At 30.8% G+C, this 6,365-nt stretch overlaps 1 long non-coding RNA gene across 2 annotated transcripts; it reads left to right on the top strand.

Annotated features, from left to right (window-relative positions):
- Positions 1-3,566: 3,566 nt before the first annotated feature.
- On the top strand, positions 3,567-5,508 carry LOC104883695 (uncharacterized). Of its 2 annotated transcripts, none has more exons than XR_008969037.1 (2): positions 3,567-4,081; positions 5,200-5,508. It is a non-coding gene; the product is annotated as an uncharacterized LOC104883695 (long non-coding RNA). The 2 variants fall into 2 exon arrangements; XR_007273416.1 differs by having other exon boundaries at positions 3,567-4,632.
- The last annotated feature ends 857 nt before the right edge of the window (positions 5,509-6,365 follow it).

The raw sequence follows: 6,365 nt of genomic DNA, 5'->3' as shown, positions 1-6,365 counted from the left end.
TTTTATTTAGATTTGATGTGCAGATCTTGTGTTTTTTTTTTCGTTTTGTTTTTTAATAAATTATGTTAAGATCTGAGTTCATATTCTAGTTTAAAATCTAGTTTAATTTTGGTTTTTGATTCTGATTTCACTTTTCAAATTTGGTTTGGTTATAATTTTTTTGGCCTATGAAGTTCCGTTGGATTGCTTTTTTTTTCCTTCATTTGAATGAAGATCTGATATAGATTTAATGTTTCTTTTTTTTCTTCATATGAACGAAAATCTCAGAGAGATTTGATGTTGTTTCATCTTGAATGCTTATGGTTCTTTTTAAAAATTGATTTTTTTTTTATTTTTTAAGAATAATTTTTTTTACTTGTTGCGTGCCTATTGCTGCGGTTTTCCTACCATAAACTGCAGCAATATGCTTAGATTTTAATTATAAAACATAGTATATTGCTGCGGTTTGTCTTAAAACCGCAGCAATATACTGGATTTTTTCTAATATAAAATAAAAATATTGCTGCGATTTTGTGCTAGAAACCGTAACAATATATTGAAATATTTCTGCGGTTAAAAATCACAACAATATATTATTTACATATTGCTGCCCCTTTAATTGTTGCGCGCCCAAAACCGCAGCAATATGCCATTTTTTGGACCGCAGCAATAAGCATTTGTTCTACTAGTGAATGGTATCAGTTTTGCCAAATTCATAATATTCCCATGATCATGTTATTGTCTGCAAAGTTATTATTTTTATTCAATTAAGGGAGGATTTATTTATGGCTTGAATTTGCATAATTAATACTCCCTCTGTTTTTTTTATCTTTCTCACTTAGAATCTTGGCACTATTCATACTTAGAGAGAATCTTCTCAATTGTTTTCAATTTATAAGAAAAAACATAGTCATGTGGAATCTTGTTTGATTCGTCTCAATTAGTACATTATTAATATTCAATCGTTATAATTTTTACTAATATATAACGAAAGATATTTAAGTTCAAAGAAGTGCATTGGGAAGCGCGCACAGAAAAGTGAGAATGATAAAAAAAACAGAGGGAGTATTTGATATTAATTGGAAATTGTAAATAATTGATTTATTTTTGTTTTATGCTCAAATAATTTTAATAAGTTTCGAATTTTTTATATGATGGTAAAATAAATGGTTTAATTCACTCTAAAATTTTCGAAATTTTGTAAATATATTTGTCAAATTTAAAACTATTTAATGCTTAATTTGATTAGTTATTGAAATAATTTGTTAACAATTAAAGATTTGATTTTTAATTTGTTAAATAAATCTAATTTTCATCACCCACATAGATCTAAAATATTATGATAGCTAGAAATAATTTTCTGATTTTTCCATTATTTTTGAAATTTTATCATATTCTTAATGAATTATGGTTAAATTTTATGTGTAATTTGATTATTCATAAATTTTAACGATAACAATTAAAATATTTAATTTATTACAATAGTTCAGTGGATCACTACAAAATTATTTTCGAACTTTTCGGAATTTAATTGTTAATTTTCTGAATTTTTTGGATATAATTTGTTTTTTGCCTTATCTTGAATTCTTGCTAGATTTAATGTTTGATGGAGATTATTCATTCAAATCTAATCTCAACAACCTTTAAAATTTGTTGATGGATTCAAAAATTTCTGCCAGAATTTTTTGGGTTTTATAACCTAAATATCTCTAAAATCTTTAATTAATTGTTAAATCAAGATTACTTTAATTTCAATTGTAATTGTTATAAGATTAAAGAGGAAAGCAACCATGGTTGGGTAGACCACCGGGGAGGGTGGAGTCATGGTGGTTGGCCGGGGACGAACCGGAATTTGAGTCGGCGAGTTAAGGGTTGGGTCGCCGGCGAGGGGCACGACGCGTGTGGGTGGAGAAGACGCTACCAACAGCGCACGTTTGACGGGTGTGGCTGCTGGTGCGCGCTGGTGAGCTCCTACTGGCGTGTGCTGGTGGTGGTGGGCTGGTCAGTAATGCTGTCGTGATCGCCGACGTTAGTGTAGTGGGTGGTGTGTTGGAATTAAGTGGTGAGGCTAGTTATTCCAACGAGTTTTCTTTTTCGTGAAGCTGATGTGTTTTAAAAACTCATGTGTCTTTGGTTGTTGACTGGCAACCTTCAGCTGCTGGTCAACGGTCAAAGTCAAAATTATAAAAAAATAATAAATAAAATAAATAAAATAAAAAATTATTTTAAGAAAATTCTGATTTTCTAATGTTAAGCATAAAATAATGATTATTGCCAGATTTAAATAAGTAAATGAATGAAAATAATAAAGTGTCCTAAATAATTTCTAGCCTAAATTTGTTAAGTTTTATAATTATTATTGAAAGTTTTATTTGCCTATTAATTGTTAATAAGTAAATAGTTTGTGTTTATTCTATTTTGATATTATAAATGTGTGGATGTTTAATATAATATGTGTGATATTATGTTTTGCATATTATGACTAGTATGGCCCAAATTAGGATAGTAAATACGATCTGCGAATCGTTACATTTGAATGTAAATTAAATACGATCTGCAAATCGTTTGTGTTTTTGTAACTTTAAATTTTCGTTATTTATTTAATTCAAATTTTGTAATCAAAGCATGAGGATCCAAGGAGTTTCAAGGATGGTGATCCATGAAGATTCAAGGGAGGATTCATGAAGATTAGTTATTATCCTAGGTTTAGGGGCCATACTAGATCATTTTAATTATAGGTTTTATAATTTTCTTGCATTTATTTAGTTTAAATGCTTACTTCTAAGTTTGTTTGTGGTTAATTGATTCATGTGTTCACTATTAATTGACCATATTAGTAAACTTAGGTCCCCACAAGTAATATTGAGTTTTGATTGCTTTTTCAAACAACACCTATAAAGCCTTAGATCATGAGTAATAGGTTCTGCCAAAGCAGGGTATTGCTCATATTTTCGGGGATAGTAGCTAGGGTAGGTTATTTGAAACTTACATGTTAATGTTTGGTTTAACTCAACAAAATCATCAAAAGATAAAGTTTTAGGTTTTGAAGCTAAGAGATTGGAGTAAACAAGGAGTTGTTAACCTGTCTACCGAGAATTATAATGAGTTATAATTAGTAAAGTGTTTACTTAGCTCAACTACTATAAATTGAAGGCAGGGCCAAAATTCGTTTGATTGTAGTGGGAGGGGATTTTGGTTATTTCTTTATTCAATAGGGTATTAGTTAATTAAAATTTGTTTAATTGCTGCTTTCTTGAGAAACATTGATTGAATCTTGCTTTATTTTGTTGTAGTAATTATGTCTGGTAAAGACAACACATTAACACCAATAATTCTACTTGTAATTTGCGTTCCGCCCTTTCGAAGGACAAAGTGAATTTAATAGCCCGTGTATTTTCAGTAGATTTAATTAAGGGCTAATTATTTATCTTAAATTAATTACGATATTTTGGTATAAGTTTACGGGATTTTCTTAAAGAAATCTAGTGGTTTAAGACAAAAGGTAAACTATCTTTTATATGGTATTTGCTTATATGATTTAGGATTAGTATTTTGAGTCAAAATAAAAATAAAAATGGTATTCTCCCTCAAATTAGTTGTTGTCAAAAAGTATATTAAGATTCAAACTCTTCTCTCTCCTTTTCTCTATCATCGTGTCAAAAGGAAATGAGGGTAACAAAACTCAAATCCTTGAGTTGTCAAATTTTCAATGCCTAATCTGATGCTTAAGCTTTATAACTAGCAAAATCAATCTCAAATTCTTCTTATTCAGTAGAGGAAATCAAAGAAATCTCAATTTCTGAGTTATCATTCTTGCATCCTCTCACTCACTCAAATTGTTTGTGCCGTTAAGCTTTCGACGCTGCCGTCGGGTCTCACCGGATGTCTGCCGGTGCTATCGCCGGCTGGGATGCCATCCTTCCTTTTCCATATGTTTTGTCGGTGTTGTCCCGGTTCTTCCACTGTTGCTGCAATATTTTCTCTCTCCTCTGCTTCTGTGTTGCTGTTGCCGTCTAGTTGGGTTCCGGCGTCAACAGCGTTGCGGTGCGCAAATGTCGTTGTTATCGTTGTTGAGTTCTACAATTCTGATCTCTTTAGCAAGGTATAAATTATGGGTTAAGTTGTGAATCTTATTTCAACAATTTCAATCTAATTTGTATGCTACTAATAGTTAAATGATTTTCACATGTATAGTTCAATTTGTCATGAATTTGCAACAATAAATTTTGATATGAGGTTTTTGAAGTTAAAAATTGAATCTTTATTCCTTGTATAGTACAGTGAAATATACATTTATTTCAAAGCATTCCAATTCAAAGTTTTGATTTTTCTTAAGTTAATTTAATAAATCGTATGTTAAGAAGAAGTCATGTTCTTATGAATTGAGTCAGTTAGAGTTATTATGTAAGATGGATGATGTGAATTAGATTTGTGGCATAGGTTGTATATATGGATTATAGTAGTTCAGGGAAGAGCTTAAAAAAATATGAATGACTCAAGTTGTTGATTTGAATTGTTGTGAGAATAGTTAATGATTGTAGTTATTGTTTTGAGGTCGTTGGTGAAATATGGCTATGCAGATAATTTATGGAGTAAATCTAGAGTTGGTGATCTTCGAGATTTGTTTAGTAGAGAAATTGGTTTGCGGTTGAGGTAACCTTTATGTTCAGCAAAAATGTATTTTATATCCCCGTATGTGTGTGTTGTATTTTTATCGAATATTGTTTATAGTCATGGCCATGGTTATAGATGTGTTTATATAATATAGTTGTGAATTGGTATTTAATGATTATAAAAGAACACTCTTGTTCTGTTATTGGAATTGTTCGGATGTGGTTATATTTAAGAAATATGATTTGAGTATGATAATGTAGAAAATGATTTCGAAATTGTTTTACCTGACTTAGTTTATGAACTGAGATGAATAGTGGGCAAGGTACAGGTGGAGGAAAATGATTCGTGTATGAGTTAAGACCAGATAAGGTCGAATATTATGTTATGTTATAAGTCTGTACTTGCCAGCGATTTTGTTACGTGATTGAGCTATGCCAGCGATATATTTTTAATAATGACTTATTTTCCGAACAATTACCAAGTTAGTTTCTTATATGAAATATGTTTACGAACCAAAACCGTTTTGACGGGCTGAAGTAAAGTTACTGAGTTTTTCACTCATTTTAGTTTTTGTTTATGTCTTGTATTTTCTTCTGTAATTTGCAGGTGTATGTTCGGGTTTCAGAATGACTCAAGAGAAAGAAGTTTCAGTTAAGAGATGGAAATTAAATTAGTAATTCGAAGTTATATTTAGAGTATAAGTTGTTGAATATTAAGTTCTCATTTGATGTTTGAGTATTATATTGTTTTGGGAATCGAATAAGGTATTATGTAATCTGTAATTTGATAATGGTATTTTTGGAGATGATTTGTTGTGGGCCCATAACCCACATGTCCAGGATCGTTTTATAGGTTATGTTCCGCTGCAAGAAAGTATAATTTGAGGTTTATTAAGCGTTAATTGTAATTAGTGAATATTAAGTGTGTTTAGCTAGCAGCTCGGAAGTGCGGGTACCCGACCATATCAAGTCAAAAGAATAACCATCCTCCACCTATACCTTGTCCACTTTCTATTTTCAGTTCATAAACTAAGCCAGCAAAACATTTGCATATTCATAATCAATCAATGGCATTCATCATCACATTCATATCTATGGCCATAGTACGAACTTATTTATCAAAAACAGAATAGAGAGATCACACACACATGGGCATGAGTAAATGATTTTACTAAACGTTAAAGTTACGAGTTTTCCACTCATTTTAGAATTGTGTTTGTTTTGTATTTCTTCTCTGAGTTTGTAGGTTTGGTATCAAGAGCTCGAGAACTGAAGTGAAGTGAGATTATGATGTCGTCGTAGATTATGGATTAAGTTTGTATTTAGATAGTTGATTCAGGAATAGTTATTTTTTATAAATTTTTATATCAAAACAAAATTCCCAGGATAAAATAAATTAGAGTTAAAAATATTTCGTTGTATAATATTTGGGAATATTGGTTGAGTTATTGGTGTATTTAAATATATTTTTCCGCTGCGATTTTATTAATTAAGATTTGGATTCTAGTTTATGGTTGTCGAGTGTGTTTTATTAGCAGCTCGGAAGAGCGGGATGTTACAGTGAATGTTGAAAGTTTCACTAAAAGTGAAAAGTATCTGAAGGATCAAAAGAAAGGAGTTTCTAGTTCGGATATGTAGTATAACTTAGCAACTTCTATTTCTTGGGTACGGTATTTGATACCGCTTGTGGTTCGCACATTGTTTGTAATATGCAAGGCCTCAAAAGAAGTAGAACATTGGGAAAGGGAGAAGTAGATCTTCGTGTTGGCAATG

This window comes from Beta vulgaris, chromosome 4 (assembly GCF_026745355.1).
Source record: "Beta vulgaris subsp. vulgaris cultivar EL10 chromosome 4, EL10.2, whole genome shotgun sequence".
Taxonomy (NCBI): domain Eukaryota; kingdom Viridiplantae; phylum Streptophyta; class Magnoliopsida; order Caryophyllales; family Amaranthaceae; genus Beta; species Beta vulgaris.
This window is presented reverse-complemented; position numbering and strand designations above follow the sequence as displayed.